Below are 18919 nucleotides of genomic sequence, written 5' to 3'. Positions count from 1 at the left end.
TTATGGTTCATCTCATCATTTGTATATGGCTTATACCATCATTTGTTCCTCACTAATATATAAAGTAAAGAAGCCTTTAAATTTTAACAGAAACTGTGCAGTTAATGTCTTAAATCTGCTTCTTTACACAAACACTTTGCAACTTCTCATTAGTAATGTTTCTATAAACTCTGAAATGTACATATTTAGTAGTATGTACCATGAATCTTAAATGCTTTATGAAAAAGTTTTATAACCTGCTAAATAGTCTTAATTTTGGCATATATGAGCAAATTCCCAAAATTAAACATATTTAAAACATTAAAACTTTTAACAAACCTTAACACTTTCTATAGTGTTCATTATGGCAGGTTCCTTGTACAGATTAATTGAATTCCTTCTCCTACACATCTGTTGAACAACAAATATCTGGTATTATTTTGTTTTTGACATGTCAAACTTGACTTTATTCTTAAATGTGTTCTTATGTAAGAAATACATGATTCTAAAATTTCACGACAATTCTTTTGAATTAAATTTTTGTGGAATTGTCTAGTTTAAGAAAATCAATTACACTTTATGTATAAAAAATGTTCTGTGCTCAATTCAGTAGCACATACACTAACATTGGAACAATAAAGAGAAGAATAGCCCCTGATTGAGGATGACACTCAACTTCGTGAAGCATTCTAGATTTTTAAAAGAACAGATGCTGGAGGGGATGTGGACAGAAGGGAACCTTAATGCATTGTTGTTGGGAGTTTAAACTTGTTCGAAGAGTTTGGAAAGTAGTATGGCGGTTCCTCAAAAGACTACAATAGAGCGCCCCTAAGTCCCAGCAATCCCATTTTGGTATTCACCCAAATGATCACAAACAAGACCATACTAAAACTACCAGCAAAACTATGTTCATTGCAGCATTATTTACCAAAGCTAAGATACAGAACCAAACCCGAGGCCCCACAGTAAACTAATGGATCAAGAAAATGTGTGTGTGTGTGTGTGTGTGTGTGTGTGTGTGTGTGTGTGTGTGTGTGTGTGTGTGTGTGTGTGTGTGTGTGTGTGTGTGTGTGTGTGTGTGTGTGTGTGTGTGTACTGGAATTCTATGCCTCCATCAGAAAGAATGACATCACCCAGTTAGGAAATGGAAAGACATGGAAAAATTTATATTAAGTGAATTAAGCCAGGCTCAAAGAAGTGAAGTAAGCCAGGCCCAAAGAAAGATAGGTCCCATGGATTCCTTAATTGCAATAACTAGTATGTGTCTGCTACAAGCAGAAAACATCATATAAGTTGATGTTAGGCAAAATGAACCCCAAGATAAGGATTCAAATAGTTTTTATTTCTTGCGATTGTTTCTAAGATATTTATAAGATGAATTCTTTGTTGCTTTGTATGTTCCTCCTGCAAGCTAAAGCCCCTGTTTTCACTGTATTTGATGTTGGTATACTTTGTGCAGTGGAAGGGAAACACAAATCGTTGAAAAAGGGATGCAGGTGGACCCATTGCAACAATGAGATGAACAAGTCGTTATGTCAAAAAATGATTTTGGCCAGGTATTGAGGGATGTGGACAGTGGGGGGGGATGGGGGGGAGGGGTTGGTGGGTGTAGGGGGTGGGAGATGGGCAGGGATGGGAAGGGGAAACAAAGGAGGAGCAAGTGGACTCATTGCAACAATGAGATATACAAGTTATTATGTCAAAAAATGAACTTTACAACTTTGGGGGGAGGAGGACAGGGTGGGAAAAGTGGGGGAGTGTGGGAAGGGATGGGAAGGGGAAACAAAGGGGAGGCAACAATGTTTGATAAGAAATGTACTCATTATCTTGCCCATGTAATTGTAACTCCTCTGTCAGTATTCTCACAATAAAAAAAAATGTACTCAATAACTCACGCATGTAATTGTAACACCTCTGTATGGCATTTTCACAATAAAAAAAAAGAATCATAGGTCCTGTGGTATCCCTTATTTGCAATAACTAATGCATATCTGGGATAAGCAAAGAAGGTATGGTAAGGCGAAAAAAAGGAGTAGGCAACAATGCTTGATAAGAAATGTACTCATTACATTTTCCACGTAATTGTAACTCCTCTGTATGGTATTTTCACAATTAAAAAAAAAAGGTCAAAAGCATGTGCATATGAATAGATAAGATGATGTTAAGGTAAATGAACCCCATGATAAGGACACAAGTGGTTTTGTATTCCTTCCTGTGGTTTCTAATATATTTATAATGTATGATGTGATTTTTATATGTGCATCCCACACAGTTAAAGCCCTGTTTTCACTGTATCTGATGTTGGTGCACCTCCATCTTGTATATACACTTCTCTAATTTGGGGATGGAAAGGGAAAAAACAAAATAGTAAAATAAGGATACAGTATGACCCATTGCAACAATGTGACGCACAAGACAGTATGTTGAAAAACGAACTTTACAATTTAGGAGGGTGGGGGAGGGGAGTGTACTTGTGGAGCTGGGAGGGAAGGGATGGCGGGGGGAAAACAAAGGAGGAGGTAACAATGTTTGATAGGAAATGAACTATTCATGTAACTGTAACCACTCTGTACAGTACTTTTACAATAAAAAATATAAAAATGTTATGGGATGGAAGAGAATATTTCCCCTATTTTACCCATATAATATCGTTAACAAAGAAATTAATACAAAACACTGATATGCAGATATTTTGAATAAATGTGTGTTTGTGTATGTGTGTGTGTGTGCATGCCTGCGCATTTTTGTTCTCAGAGTTTGAATTCAGTGTATCAAGGACCCGCTAGGCCATTCCTCTCTAGATTGATGAGCTACTATATAAGCTACATCTCCATTCTTGGCTCTTTGCTAGTTCATTAATTTTTTTTAATATTTTCATTATTTTTATTGTGAACATACTGTACAGAGGGGGTACAATTACATGGGCAAGATAATGAGTACATTTCTTATCAAGCATTGCAGCCTCCTCCTTTGTTTACCCTTCACTTCCCTTCCCAGCCTCCCCCCACCCCCCACCCCATACTCCCCCCCACACCAAATTTGTAAAATTCGTTTTTGACAGGACAACTTGTACTTCTCATTTCTGCAACGTGTCCACCTGTATCCTTAAATGACTTGTTTTTCCCCTTCTCCTCCACAAATTATAACGACATCAAATATAGTGAAAGCAGGGGTTATACTGTGGGGGAGGGATATACAAAGCAAGAAAGAAATAATTTTATAAATGCGTTAGAAAAAAATTCATGAAAGAAAAAATCATTTAAATACATATGTAAGGGTTCATTTTCCTAACATCACATTATCTGACCTTTGCTGCTTGACTCATACATATACTAGATATTGCAAATAAGGGAAACCATGGAACCTATGTTTCTTTGGGCCTGGCTTACTTCACTTAATATAATTTTTTCCAAGCCTTTCCATTTCCTAACAAATGGGCAATGTCATTCTTTCTGATGGAGGCATAGAATTCCATTGTAATTTTTTTAAAATAATCTCATGAATATTTTTTGTCCTGATCGGCTTCGAACGGTTATCCACAGATCTCAAGTTCCTGAGCAGATACCCGAGTAGACAGGATTACAGGTGTGACCAACCAGCACAAGGCTTTCAGAATAATTTAAAAAATAGAAGAAAATTTACTTCATGGAGGCTTGTTTATCATCTCCCACTTTTAAAGCATTTTGGAGTGATTATATGTGAATTTATTTCATTTTTGGATTCTTAAAAGACAGTAAGTGATGGTATTTAAAAGTTTTAATCTTTTTTTTTAAAATTTGGTCATGCGGCATGAACTCTGGACTTGGGCACTCTCCCTGGGCCTTTCAGCTAAAGGTTAGTGCTCTACCCCTTGAGCCACAGTGCCACTTCTGCTTTCCTGGTAGTTTATTGTAGATAAGAGTCTCACAGATTTTCCAGCCTGGGCTTGCTTTGTAGCGCATTCCTCAGATCTCAGCTTCCTCTGTAGCCAGGATTGTAAGTGTGAGCCACCAGCTACCAGCTAGTTTTAGTACTTTTTTTGGGGGGGGGTCCAGTAATGGGGCCTGAACTCTGGGCCTGGGCACTGTCCCTCAGCTCTTCAGCTCAAGGCTAGTGCTCTACCACTTGAGACACAGCGCCACTTCCGCCTTTTTTCTTTTTTGCTTATGTGGTGCTGAGGAATCGAACCCAGGGCCTCATGCATGCAAGGCAGTCGCTCTACCACTGAGCCACCTTCCCAGCCCTTTAGTACTTTTTAAAATGTATACAGGAACTGTGGAACAGAAGAAATTTGTCTCTCTTTAGACTTCAATTTATGAGCTCAGCTCTGAGCATGATAACCCAATGTTACCAACACTGTGTTGAAGACAAAATGTGACAGAAAACAATTACCGTGGGCTCTGAAGGAGAGGACAGCAATTCAGAACAAGATTCATATAGCCATTCTTGGGTTTATCATAATGAATTAAATGTGTCCCATCAGTTTAGTCATTTTAATGTTCTTACTCATCAGACATTTTTGGGGACACCATATGCCCTTTCATCAATTCAGTCTCAAGAAAATGAAAAATTTTATCTTCTTACAAAAAGCTTCACTAGAGAGAAATCTCCATTAAGTTAAGGGGGAAAATGATTGTTTTTTTTTAATAGGTTATTGTGAACTTTGTTTCTTAAAAGTGAATGAACAATTTATATTTCAGTCTTTAAACAAAAGGTTCTTATCCTTTCTAAAATGTTTTTCCCTCATATTTAAATCATGATGGCCTGTAACATCTGAAGCATCTAAAAACTGAAATAAATATATATTTTTTAACAAAAAAAAACAATTAACGTGGGCAATAATTGCTATGCTATTATTTCTTGGACAGCATGAATATTGAGTTGAGAGAGTAAGGGAATGGAGAGGATTTTACCTACTTTTGTATTGTTTACTTTTTGAAATTTTGAATCATTTCCTTCCCCACTGTGTGTCTTTGGGCCATGAACTTAGTGCCTTTAATTACAATATTTCCTAACACTAAAATGGTAATAATATTAGAATTATAGCAAATGTTTTCTTAAGAATTAAGAGAAAAAAAAACTTGTGAAATACTTAGCATAAATTTCTAGGAATAACAATTACAATTACATGGGCAAGATAATGAGTATATTTTTTATCAAGCATTGTTGCCTCCTTTGCTTCTTGTTCCCATCCCTTCGCATCTCCCCCCACACTCCCCATCCCACCAAGGTTGTAAAGTTCATTTTTCGAAATAAGGATTTGTACATCTCATTATTACAATGAGTCCACCTGCATCCCTATTTAAATGATTTGTTTTTTTCCCTTCCCCTCCACAAGTTATACCAACAACAAATACAGTGAAAGCATGGGTTATACCATGGGGGATGGACATACAAATCAACAAAGAAATCATCTGGTAAATGTTTGAAACAATTGCAATAAAGAAAAAAAAACAATTGAATCCTTATCTTGGGGTTCATTTCATCTAACATCAACTTATCTGCCCTTTTCTGCTTGTCTCAGACATATACTAGTTTTTGCAAATAAGGGAAACCATGGGACCTATTACCTATGTTTTTTTGGGCCTGGCTTAATATATTTTTTGTAAGTCTTTCCATTTCCTAACAAATGGGGCATTGTTATTCTTTCTGATGGAGGCATAGAATTCCATTGTGTATATATATATATATATATATATATATATATATATATATATATATATATCACATTTTCTTCATCCTTTCATCTAGTGAGGGACATCTGGGTTTGTTTCATATTTTAGCCATGATAAATAATGCTTCAATAAACATAGTTGTGCTGGTAATTGACAAGGGTCTCATATCTAAAATATACCTGGAACCAAAAAACTAAATCCCCCAACGACAAATCCTCAAAGAAACAACTGCCCAATACATAAGTGTGCTAAAGACTTAAAGAGAAACTTTTCTGAAGAGGAAAAAAGTATGGCCAATAGACACATGAAGAAATGCTCAACCTCTCTAGCCATAAAAGAAATGCAAATCAAAACAACATTGAGATGCCACATCACCCCAGTTAGAGTGGCTATAATCATGAACTCTAAAAACAACAGATGCTGGTGGTGATGTGGACAGAATGGAACCTTAAAGCATTATTGTTGGGAGTGTAAACTTGTTCAACAGCTTTAGAAATTAGTATGGAGTTTCCTCCAAAGACTCCACATAGAGCTCCTCTATGATCCAACAATACCACTTTGGGGCATTTACCCAAATGGTCACAAACTAGCCAGCAGTTTTTTTAAAATACTAAATAGAATGCAATCATTACAAAAGCCATTACATGTAATGAGAAACCAGAAGGCATCTTCTCTATTGACCATGCTCTGCTTCAAAGTCAGCCAGGTGGATAACTTCTCATGCTGTAAATCAAACTGGTTTTATTATGTCTTGACAGTATAAAAACATCAGGGACAGAATAATGAAGGAATGTTGTAGACTGAGGTGAAGTCCATATGAAAATGTTTGGGATGAGGGTTATGATGGTTTCATAGAATGTGTTCAGTAGTGATTTACTCTTTCAATTTCATTGAAGAGGTGGAGGAGTATTGGTGTGAGTTCTGCTTTGATGGCTTGAAGAATTCTGCTGTCAAACCATCTGGTCCTGGACTTTTCTTAGCTGACCAATTAGAAGGAAAAGAAATAAAAACCAAAGTAGAAATTCTTGACAGCAGGGTAGACCATGCAGAAGACCAAATCTCGGGGATTGAAGACAGCCTAGATATTATAGAGAAAGACCATACAAGCATCCAAGACAAGTCCAAGAAATACGATAGATCTATCCAACACTTGGAAGACACCATCAGAAGGCTTAATCTAAGGAGAATGGGTGTAGAGGTGCACCTAGAAACAGAAGGTAATGGTCTAGGAAATTTTTTTAACAGGATCCTAACAGAGAACTTCTCAAACATGCAAAAAGATAAGCCTATTCAGATACAAGAAGCTTTTAGAACCCCAAATAAACTAGATCATAATAGGACATCCGACCATCACATTATAATCCACACAGGATCAACTCAGACCAAGGAAAAGATCCTTAAAGCTGTCAAGGAGAAAAGATTAATCATCTATAAAGCGAAACCAATTAGAATCACCTCAGATTTCTCAGCAGAGACAATCAAAGCAAGAAGAGCCTGGAATGATGTATGCCAAGCTGTAAAAATCAAACAACTATCAACCAAGAATACTGTACCCAGCTAAACTCTCCTTCATAACTGAAGGCCAAATAAAAACCTTCCATAGCAAAGAAAAATTGAAACAGTACATCTCCACCAAGCCAGCCCTACAAAAGATTCTTAAAGATGCCCTATAAAGAGAAAGTCAACAAGACCACAATAAAGGCCAAGAAACTGCACCCAAACTGAGAATCCAAGAACCATAGGAAGAACCCAGTTTTTGCAGCCCCCAAGAAGGTGGATAAAATGGCAGGAACTCTCAAATACCTCTCAGTCCTATCTCTTATCATTAACGGACTGAACTCTCCAATTAAGCGGCATAGACTGTCTAGTTGGATTATAAAACAAGATCCTTCTATCTGCTGCCTTCGGGAGTCACATCTTGCCTGTAAAAACAAACACATTTTCGATGTTAAAGGCTGGAGCAAAATCTACCAAGCAAACGGCCCCCCAAAACAGACGGGAGTTGCAATCCTAATATCAGATAAAATAGACTTCAAATAGAAATTGGTTAGAAGAGATAACGCTACATACTAATTAAGGGATCTCTCCTTCAGGAGGATATTACAATTCTAAATATCTATTCGCCAAACAATGGAGCACCCAAATTTATCAAAGAAACACTACTTTCCCTCAAATCCCACATAGATCCAAAGACATTAATTGTTGGGGATTTTAACACACCACTCTCCCCACTAGATAGATCAACTCGGCAAAAACTCAACAGAGAAACCGCAGATCTAAACAGCTGCATAGATCAACTAGATTTAAGAGACATCTACCAAATATTTCACTCAGCAGCATAAGAATACACGTCTTTCTCAGTAGCACATGACTACATTTTATCAAACAATGACTAACTGATTTATATTTTTTATCATGGAATTTTATTTGATATATATTTATTGATTAAGTTAAATAATTGGCCAATGGCAATATGAATTATGCATGAACAAAGTTTATTTAACACAAATATTTTATTCACAAGACATATTATGGCTCTCTTAAAGAACACTAGATGGCAGTGTGTTATTTATTTATTAATTTTTAGTTATTTTGTTAATGGTTATTAATTATCAGAAGTGACAGTTTCCTTAGGCTCTTTCCAAAATATATTTAAAGCATTTGATTATACTCCCTCTATTTCCTTTTCATTACTCCTTCCTCCAAAGATTTCTGTTTTTCACATAAAATAACATCTTTAAATACGCACATATAATCTAATTTGGAAGATTTAAGGTGAACTGCAGCTTAATTCAATATGTACAGTGAATCAACAGGATGAATAAAAACTTTAATATTTTTTCTTATCTTTTGAATTGGGCCATTGTTATTATTATGGTTAGGGTTAGGATCCCAGACAGAATTAGAATTAGGGTTAGAGAAAAAGAAAATTTAGGTTCAACACAAGATGACCCATTGCAACAATGATACTCACAACACACTATATTGAAAATGAACTTTACACCATTGGGAAAGAGGAGTGAGAGAGGTGGGAGAGGGAAGTTATAGTGGGAGAACAACAAAGAAGAGGGTAACAATGTTCATCAAGAAGTGTACTCATTACTTTACACATATAACCATAATCCCTCTGTCAGCCTATTTTACAATAACTAAAATTTTAAAAAATGCAAAATAAAACCTGACAGGAAATAGGAAAACACTTTAAAAACTTTAGGTTCAAAATGCAAGTAAAATTTAGACCTACATACCTAGCAAGAGTTGGGATAAATGTGAAATAGAGGCTTGCTATTAACATTTTGATTCAGTTATCTGTAGGTTTAGGATTCAACAAGGTGTTCCAGGTAGAGCTGGGGTTTGGATGAGAAAAAGATGTAAGATATTGTGTAAAACTGCAATATGTTTTAAGAAGAATGAATGATATCAAAGTTAGAATGAATGAAAACCAACGTCTGTGTTACTTTTAACATTCAGATATTATTTGGTTTAAATTGTGAATTGCTGTTTTAGTTCTTGTTAGGGTTAGCGAAGGATAGGATTAGGGTAAAATTTAGTTTTTCACTAAGAAGCAGAAGCAATAAAATGTGTGATTGAATAGAATCCAGACAATTTTCCTTACATTAACCATTTGGTGTTAATTTAGATTGTGATTAAGATTAGGTTTCTGGTTAAAGGGGGTTGAGGAAAGAGTAAAGAACTTGGTTAAACTGGTGGCTTGCACCTATTATCACAGCTGCTCAGGAATCTGATTTCTGAGGAATGCAGTTCAAAGCCAGCCCTGGCAGGAAAGTCTGTGAGACTCTTATGTCCAATTAACCACCAGAAAACCTGAAAGTGGTGCTGTGGCTCAAGTGGTAAAGTGCACACCTTGAGCTAAAGAACTCGGGATCTTGCCCATGCCTAGTGCTCAGGGATCCTGCCCAGGCCCAGAGACCAATCTGCACGCCCAACAAAAAGAAAAAAAAGGAATGGGTTAAATGTTAAGTAAATTTGAACTTATTTTAGGTTCTAGGAATTCAGGAATAGCTGGGATAATGGAAGTACAATGTATTTCATAATATTAGGATTTGAGATCAATGGGTATAATGATTCCTCTTATGGAACAAGATAGGTTCAAAGTTAAGAATGAGAAAATCTATAGGGTTTAGGAAAACCTGCAATTTATTTTAAGAATTACAAGTGGAATTTCAGTTAGAATGACACAAACAAGCGTTTTTCATAAATTTTAGATTTGAGATACCATTAGTGTCAAGGTTATGGTTAGGATTCTAGCCATGGTTAGGGTTAGAATGTAAGAGAAAAAAATGAGGGTCAAATTGAAGGTAAATTTCTTTTTTTTTTTTTTGGGTCCGGTCATGGGGCCTGAACTCTGGGCCTGGGTGCTGTCCCTCAGCTCTTCAGCTCAAGGCTAGCACTCTACCACTTGAGCCACAGCACCACTTCCGGCTTTTTTCTTTTTACTTATGTAGTGCTGAGGAATCGAACCCAGGGCCTCGAGCATGCAAGGCAAGCGCTCTACCACTGAGCCACATTCCCAGCCCCTGATAGTAAATTTCATATTAAGCCAGGTAAGAATTAGAATGAATGTGAACTAGAGTATTGCTATTAATTTTAGAATCTACTTACACTTAGGCTTATGGTTATTCTCAATGTTCCAGTTAAGATTAAATAATGGTTAGTAACCAGTGTGGTCAAAAACATTTCCTGAATTCTAAATTTTAAATCTACTCAGTTTTAGCCTTTGATATATCATTTGTTGTCTCTTCAGAGCAATCAAGCTAAACTAAATACTACTTTTTAATCATTTTGCTTACATTGTAAATAATATCAACACAGGTCACAAAGAGACTGATTATTTCAGACTCATCATATTTGGTAAAGTTAGTGTGAAGAATATAGAGAGCAGAAGGTTCTTATACTCAATAAATATTTTTGGCTAATTTGAATTAAATATCTGGATTTCTAATTTGGAGGTTAATCACATGGAAACGGGAAAAAAATTTAAAAAATAATTACTTTGAGACGATTTTTCTTCTTAAAATATGAAGCAAAATATCTCTAAGAAATATATATTTTTCAATAAAATGTTTCAACCCTTAGTAAAGTGCTTTATATTTTAATATAAAGTCTGTCTCAAAATAGAAATTCTGCAACAAATCTAATGTATTTTTTTCATGCACAAAATTCTGTGACTTCTAGTCTTATGTGATTTTAATTATATTTTATAGTTGTGACATGATCCCTACTTATATTTATTACAAACTTCTGTAATTATACAAATCATGCCGGTACACACTAACTTACATAAGATAATATTCAAACAAAATTATCTTTTTTTCCTGTCTCCAACAGGGAAGAATGATGTGCTAAAGTATATTAAATGAAAGCATTCTAACAAAGGCTCTTTATGGAATTGAAATTTGCCACATGAGGATGGGAACATAAGCACTTTCTACTTGGCTGAACAGGAATTTTGTTTCTATAGTACTTTCTTGCCATTTATTCACACAGGGAAAGCCATGAAATTTGAAATTCATATGAAGGAACTGCATTCCTAAAAGATGTGGCAACCCTGCTCAAAAGCTCGATCTTATCTCTAGTTTTTTGTGCTTGCTGGCTGATCTATTTCTCTATCATGTGTTTCATATTATTAAACATACTAATAATTCAGCAGTAAGTACATTACAGGAGATTCCTGAAAATCACAGCTATTGTGGTTTAATAATCAGAAGAGAGGAAAAAGATTATATTAATCTCCAATTTCTCCCTTTGGCCTTCAATTTGCCAATTAATTTTCAAAACAATCATCTAAGATGTTAGTTTATTTTTCCCTTTTTAATTAGAGATTAAGCAAGTGGTTTTTTTTGCAGTAAAAAGTGATGACAGTGGTATCGGAGCTCTGGTAAAGGCACCTTCTCCTTAGCAAGTAATGCTCTACGGACTGTAAATATAGAAGCCACACTAAAATTCTCTACACACACACACATACACACACACACACACACACACACACACACACACACACACACACACAAACACGCACACACACAACTGCCAACCAGACACATCAGAGATAAGTTCCATTCCCTTGTAATGATAGTTGATTGATGTTTGCTGCATTGCTTTATCTCAGCTTCAAGATCTTGCCTGGACCTTTATCTTTCCCCGAGATCAAGTCCCTAATTCTTAGTATCCCGTGTGTCTGTGTATTCACAATAAGTTCCTGGCTGCTACAGGCCAATTAATACCCTGAATACAGTATCCTCAAACTTCACATCCAAGTCAAACTCCATGACTTTAGACACCGTTGCAAAATACTAAAATTTATTGGATGTGGAAACCAAGAGAACACCCACCTTTTTACTTTAGTAGCAATTGACATCATGAAAGTAGAATAATATTGATCAAGAACTTAGGGAAGACAATGGGAGTATGTCTAAAATACTGGATGTGTGTTACAGATACAAAATCATCATCTATAGGCTTATTTATTGAAAACGTCATCATATATTGAAAGCACTATTTACAAATACAGGTTTCCAGTTACTTTGCTTACTTATCACTTCTTATCACAAATCTGCTCATGAATTTCTATAGTATCTTTGAATAAATGACATGATTTTCATGTATGTATCATCTTAAGGGAAGACATTATGCTTTACATCTTTCTTTCTATATGACAAACCCTTATATTTTTGTTTCCCTGTTTGCTGAATAAATGTATTCCTGGAAACAGGATATTCACATCAAATCTGGGTGTAATTTTTATTTTTTAAATTTGAAATATAAACTTTGTTGTGACTAGTCATTTTCTAAAAATGAGTGATATTCATGAACAATGTGCCTTTAAGTAAATTGAGACTTGATGTGGTATGATAGTTCTTGTGTCTAATTGACTTAACCATTAGATGATTCATGTATAAACATGTGCATTGCACTTAGTTATTTTTATATATAAAATAGTCCCCAAGGATATACTTTAAAGTGATAAGGGGGGGTTGTCTCCATGTGACATACTTTATATTTATTTCAGTAAAAGTACTAGAAATAAATGATGTTTACTGGAACAATATAAAAGAACATATTTTCTTTAGAATATATTTCTAAAGATAATAGATTTATTGTTTAAAGAACAGAAAAGAGTAAAATAGGTTTCTTGCTTGAAACTGCATAAATTACATATGAATGTAGCTCAAGATGAGACTCAGAGATAAATTCATATTAATATTACTGAGATTTATATCACAATATAAGCAATATAGGTATTTTAAGGAACGGGTCATACCAAGTCCTAGATACCTAATGGATGAAGAATGGTATTGAAAATAGCAGAGGAAAATAAATCAACATGCAGATGTTATGATTTTATGATACTAATATGAAAAAAATGGAGCATTTGCCTTTCTGAAGAAGAATGTTTAGCCAGTAATTTCTGTGAAAGGCATCAATTGTAATCAGTCTACAGTCTTTTCCTCCAAGTTATCCAAGAGTACTATACTCAACCTCTGAAGAGTAAATAAGAGTTAATTAGCTTTGTTTAATATTAATTTACTTGTAGCAAATAGGTTAAAATATCTGCTCTCTTTCTTTCAATGTAATAACTTACATTTGTCTTACCTATACTCAAGACCACCCGAAGACCACCAGAGACCTCGACCAATGCAAATAACAAAGGAGTCTTTTATTTGCAAGCTCCAGGCTGGTACTCTGTGCAATCGGTAACCCATGACACTAAGAGACCCAAAACATAGAATCAGCACAGTTTTTAGAGTATTGAACAAACTACTTTGAGGAAGATTTACATGAGCAATTACTTGGTTGATTAACATTTTAAGCAAACTAAGTTATACATATGTGATTGGCTAATATTATTGAGGTGGGATTGACAGGAAGTGTCTGGCCACTGGGTCACCGTGTCCTGCATGGCTAACCAATGTTTGGTAAATGCATTTGGAGAAAATTTCTGTGACTTTACCAAGGATTGTTTATGTCTCAGTTGTCCAGGAATTGATTTCCTTTTTGTGTCATTTCTGGGTCCAACCCATGGTTATTTTCATAATTCATACCTCACAAGATGTTTGCTAGCCTGTAATGAAGTTACTTAGGCCTTCATTGTGCCTCTTTAAGCTTTAAGCCCTTCACATTTCATATTATTACTGTCTCTTCATAGAAGCCTGAAATCACTATTTCAAAGTAACACAAACAGAAAAACAAAAATAACTTGATACAACCATCACAAATCCTAAATTATGTCACAAAAATCCACAATATCATAAATAAACCAGAGGAAGAGGATAAACAGTGGCAGAATAACAACAGAAAATTACCCTAGATTTCTCTAATGAAACAGAGATTTAGAATCCTAGAAGGTACTCCATTTCTAGAGTGTCACACTAAGTTAGGTATAATTATATATAGATACACAATTCAAAAGAATATTTTATACTGTCTTCACAAGAAAACAGAAATCTATGAAAAGTTACCCAGCCAGGAAGGTGACTGCTGTGACTGTATTGACCAACATATTCAAAAACACAACTGCAGTGTGGAACTGAAAGGGCCACGTGAGAAAAAAATTCATGAACAGAGACACTCACATATAAACACACATAATTCACCTTACCAATGGATAGTCGGAACTTTCGTTGGAAGCATTAGTATTCATTTGACAACTCTCTCAGGACTGATCTCTTCTCCTACACTTAATGGTCTAGACAAAAACCTAATTCCAGAAAAGCAAATCACAACAGAAGAACAAAGCAACACTTGGCATATCAACCAAGAACATAGATAGTCACCTATTAAGATCATAGATCCCCTAAATTGAAGCCAAGAAATACTTCAAATGGACAGAACAAATCAGAAAAATATGACAAAAGTCATGCCAAGGTAACAAAATTCACACAGTAAATAAACAGGCATTAGAACAATCAATTACCGAGAAGATAGTTTTCAAAATACATTAAAAATACTGCTGGAAATTGTGATTAATGAAAAGATACAAAACCTCTACAAGGAAATTTGTGAACAAGATGAGACCAAGCAAAGATCAGCAAAATAATTCATGGAGACTCCAAACACAAAGAAAAATAAATTCTGAGAAGGCAAGAGAGTCCAAGGGAAAAATGGATGCCTAGTTAAAAGATATGAGAGAAGACATCGCTAAAACACATACCTCCCAAGTCCCCACCCAATAAAAAGTTGTAAAGAAAATCCATACAAGACCAAAATAAAGCTTTAATAAAGAGATAGAAGCCCTAAAACAATAACCAATTGTAAGACAGAGAAATCAAAGAGATAGGCTCATTCAGATAAGAGAAGCCTTTAGAACACCAGAGTGTACCAGAACAGAACAAACCACCATCACATCATAATCCATTAGAGGATCATTAGACATCAATGAATGGACTCTTAAATCTGTCAGGAGAAAAGACTGATTATTTATAAAGGATATACAGTCAGAATAAATACAAATTTCTTAGCTGATATGGTAAAAAGGGGAGCCTTGCATGATATATGACAAATATTAAAGGCAAACAATACCAACCGTGAATATGGTCCCAAACCAAACTCTCCTTTACATTAAAAGGATATATAAAAATATTTCATGACAAAGAAAACTTTAAACAATGTATCTCCACCAATCAGCAGGATAGAAGTTAATCAAATATATCCTACATAGAGAAGATCATAAAGAACAGAAAATGGTTATATAAAATGCTCCCTACCAGTGAACAAGGTAAATGTATTAAGAGTAGATTAGACACAGAGGCTAAGAACAGGTGAATAACATGGCAGGACTTATGAGATATTTCACAGTCTTAACTCTCAATATAAATGGAATTAACTTTCGAAATAATAAACAGATTAAATAGTAGTATAATAAAACAAGACGCATGCATGTAGTATCTACAAGAGACACATTTTATTGACAAAAACAAACACTTACTCAAACTGAAAGGCTGGAAGGAAAATTTTCAAGCAAATGAACACCATAAACAGGCCATAGTACAAACATAAGATGAAATAGAATTCAAAATAAAATTACTAGGAAGAGACATTATATATTGATAAAGACACATCTCCATTAGGTGGGTATATCATGTCTAAGTATCAATGTCCTGAATCCTGGAGCACCCCATTTCATCAACCAAATACTACTTAACCTAAAAACACATCGCAACACATCATTGAAATGCATGGATAAGTTATCCAGGAAAAACACAATCAAGAAACTGAAGACCTAAATAACTACATTGAACGCTTCTCCTTAACAGACATAGACAGAATATACATTCAGCATGAGTATACAAATTCTTCCCAGCAGCTCATGGAAGAATCTCCAAAATACAACATATCCTATGTCACATAGAAATTCTATCCAAATTGAAAGAAAAATTATTTGAATTCCCATATCTTGTCAGACCACAACAGAATAAACTTAGAATTAAAAAGCTAAAGCAAAAAAAAAAAAAACCCTAACCCATGAAGAGTGAACAACACATTGCTGAATGACCAGTGAGGCACTGAATACATTAGAATGAAAATCTGAAAGTTTCTGAAAATTAACAAATTGAACACACAAAATACCAACTCTTCAAAACAGTAAGTGCAGTACTTAGAGGAAAATTTATAGCTCTAAATGCCTACATCAAGCAATTGGGGAAATCTGAAGTCTGTATTTTAATTATATAACTCAAAATTCTTGAAAACAGGAACAAGCCCAAACCCAAAGCATAAGACAGAAACAAATAAAAAAATCAGAAATAACTAAATAAAGATGAACTAAAACATAAAAAGATCAACAAAACAGAATTGGTTGTTTCAATAAATTAACAGACTTGACAGACACCAAATCTAAGAAGATTTAGATAGAAAGATAAATAGAAAGCCCACAGATTGGGAGAAGTTCGTTACTTGCTCTGCAATAGGCAATGGCCTTACATCTCAAATATATTTAGAGCCCCAAATGTTAACTCCCCCCCTAAAAACAAATCTTCAAAGAATCAACCCTCTTAATAAGTTGGCTAAAGATTTAAAGAGAGACCTCTCTGAAGAAGAAATATGAATGGTGAATTGAAACATGAAGAAATATGCCACATTTCTGGCCATAGAAATACAAATAAAAGCAACATTGAGATTCCACCTTCCCCCAGTTTGATAACCATTATGAAGAAAACTAATAATAACAGATGCTGGTCTGGTGGGAATATAGCCAAAAGGGAATGTTACTGCACTATTGGTTGAAAAGTATACTTGTTCAAATACTCCATAAAGAAGTATACATGTTCCTCAGAAGATCTCCCCTATGACCCAGCAATCCCACTCCTGGGCATTTACCCAAATGACCACAGACAAGGCCACACTAAAGTTACTATCACAACTATGTCAATTGTAGCATTATTTACCATAGGTAAGATATGGAACCAACACGGATGCCCCTCAGTAGATGAATCAATCAAGAAAATGCCATATATATTCACAACAAAATTCTATGCTTCCATCAGAAGAATGACATTGCCCCATTTGTAAGGAAATGGAAAGATTTGGAAAACATAATGCGTCAAACAAGCCACACCTAAAGAATCATAGGCTACATGTTTTCACTCATTTAAAAAAACTAGAATATGTCTAGGATATTCTTATAAAAGATCACAACAGCTCTATAGCTATATGCATGTCACCATAGAAAATGATGATTATTGAAATGAGCTCCAAGAAATGGATACAAGATGATTGTATAGTGAACTGCTTTTATGTATTTCGATTTACTGTTTCCATTTTGGTTTATTCCCTGTAGTCACTGTTTTTTTTTATTGCTATACCCTTTGTCTTATTTACAAGTTTATCTGATTTGGGGAAGGGAAGGGAAATCACAGAAATGTTCGGACAAAGATTAACCAAAGCAATAGTGGTATACACTAAACACTGTTAGAAATGAACTTTACAACTTTCGGTAAATGGGATATCAGGGTTGGGGGAAGCAGGAAAAAATGAGGAAGTGGTAACACTGTAAAAAAAAGTACTTATTACTTATGTAACTGTGACTCACCCCTTGGAATATCACCTTCATATTAAAATAAAAAGAGAGAGCTGACAGGAAGCTCGGCCTGACTTCTCTGCCATGCTCCCTAGGACAATGGGTGCTATTCAGTCCACTTCTTGTGGTGGGAAGTCCACTTCTTGTCAGTCGTGGGGCTTGAACTCTGGGCCTGTGCACTGTCCCCGAGCTCCTCAGCTCAAGGCTAGTGCTCTACTACGTGAGTCATAGCACCACTTCCAGTTTTCTGGTGGTTCTTTGGAGATAAGAGTCTCACAGATGTTCCTGCCCAGGCTGTCTATAAACCATGGTCCTCATATCTCAGTCCCCTGTGTACTTAGGATTATAGGCCTGTGCCCCCATCACCTGACTTAAGTGTAATTCTGACGCTCTCTCTCTCTCTCTCTCTCTCTCTCTCTCTCTCTCTCTCTCTCTCTCTCTCTCTCTCTCTCTCTCTCTCTCTCTCTCTCTCTCAAGAACTTATTGAATGGGTGCTGGAGGAGGTGGCCCAGCATCCCCATGGGGCTGGAACCAATGTGGCCCTCTCATTCTGGTGGTGGGCTGTGGGTCAGGAGTTGTCTCACTCAGTCTGTTGTTCCAGCTCCATGAGGTAAGCCCCTCTGTGCTCTGGCTAGACCGTGACGGTTATTCATTGTCCATCTAGCCTTACTGGACTCAGTATTGTGTTCAATGACCTTTTCTAGCAAAAATTTCTGGCTAAAATTTTGATACATAGTTACGGAATGAAAAAGTAATGCCATCTTAAGAAAGTCATTTAGGGCTCTGGGAATGTGGCTTCACAGTATGGTGATTGATTAGCATGCATGAAAACTTCGGTTCAATTCATCAGTACTACATAAACAGAGAAAGAATCACTGGAAATGGTGCTGTGTCTCATGTGGTAGAGGGTTAGCCTTGAACAACAACAACAAAAAAAAAAAAAGCTGAGGAATAATTCCCTATCACTGAGTTTAAGCCCCAGGACTGGCAAAACAACAACAACAACAACAACAAACGTTTAGTTAGTAAATGCAAAATAAACAACTCATACTTGGAATATACCATTGCTCCTTCCATACTGATACCTGACATTAGTCCCTAATTCATATACTTTACCTATATTAGTATACAATTTTGAAAAAAAAAGTCTAAAAACTTTTGTTCATTAAATCACGGCAATTAATGCCAGGAATGTGCTTAGATGTCAGGTGAAGATTAATTCTGGAAATTCAAAGATTCCAGGCTTTTG

At 35.5% G+C, this 18919-nt stretch overlaps 1 non-coding gene across 1 annotated transcript; it reads left to right on the top strand.

Annotated features, from left to right (window-relative positions):
* The first annotated feature begins 576 nt into the window (after positions 1-576).
* On the top strand, positions 577-678 carry LOC138811469 (U6 spliceosomal RNA). Its single transcript, XR_011367410.1, has one exon. It is a non-coding gene; the product is annotated as a U6 spliceosomal RNA (small nuclear RNA).
* The last annotated feature ends 18241 nt before the right edge of the window (positions 679-18919 follow it).

The sequence above is a fragment of the Dipodomys merriami genome, unplaced genomic scaffold (assembly GCF_024711535.1).
Source record: "Dipodomys merriami isolate MVZ:Mamm:240054 unplaced genomic scaffold, mDipMer1.0.p SCAF_53, whole genome shotgun sequence".
NCBI lineage: Eukaryota > Metazoa > Chordata > Mammalia > Rodentia > Heteromyidae > Dipodomys > Dipodomys merriami.
This window is presented reverse-complemented; position numbering and strand designations above follow the sequence as displayed.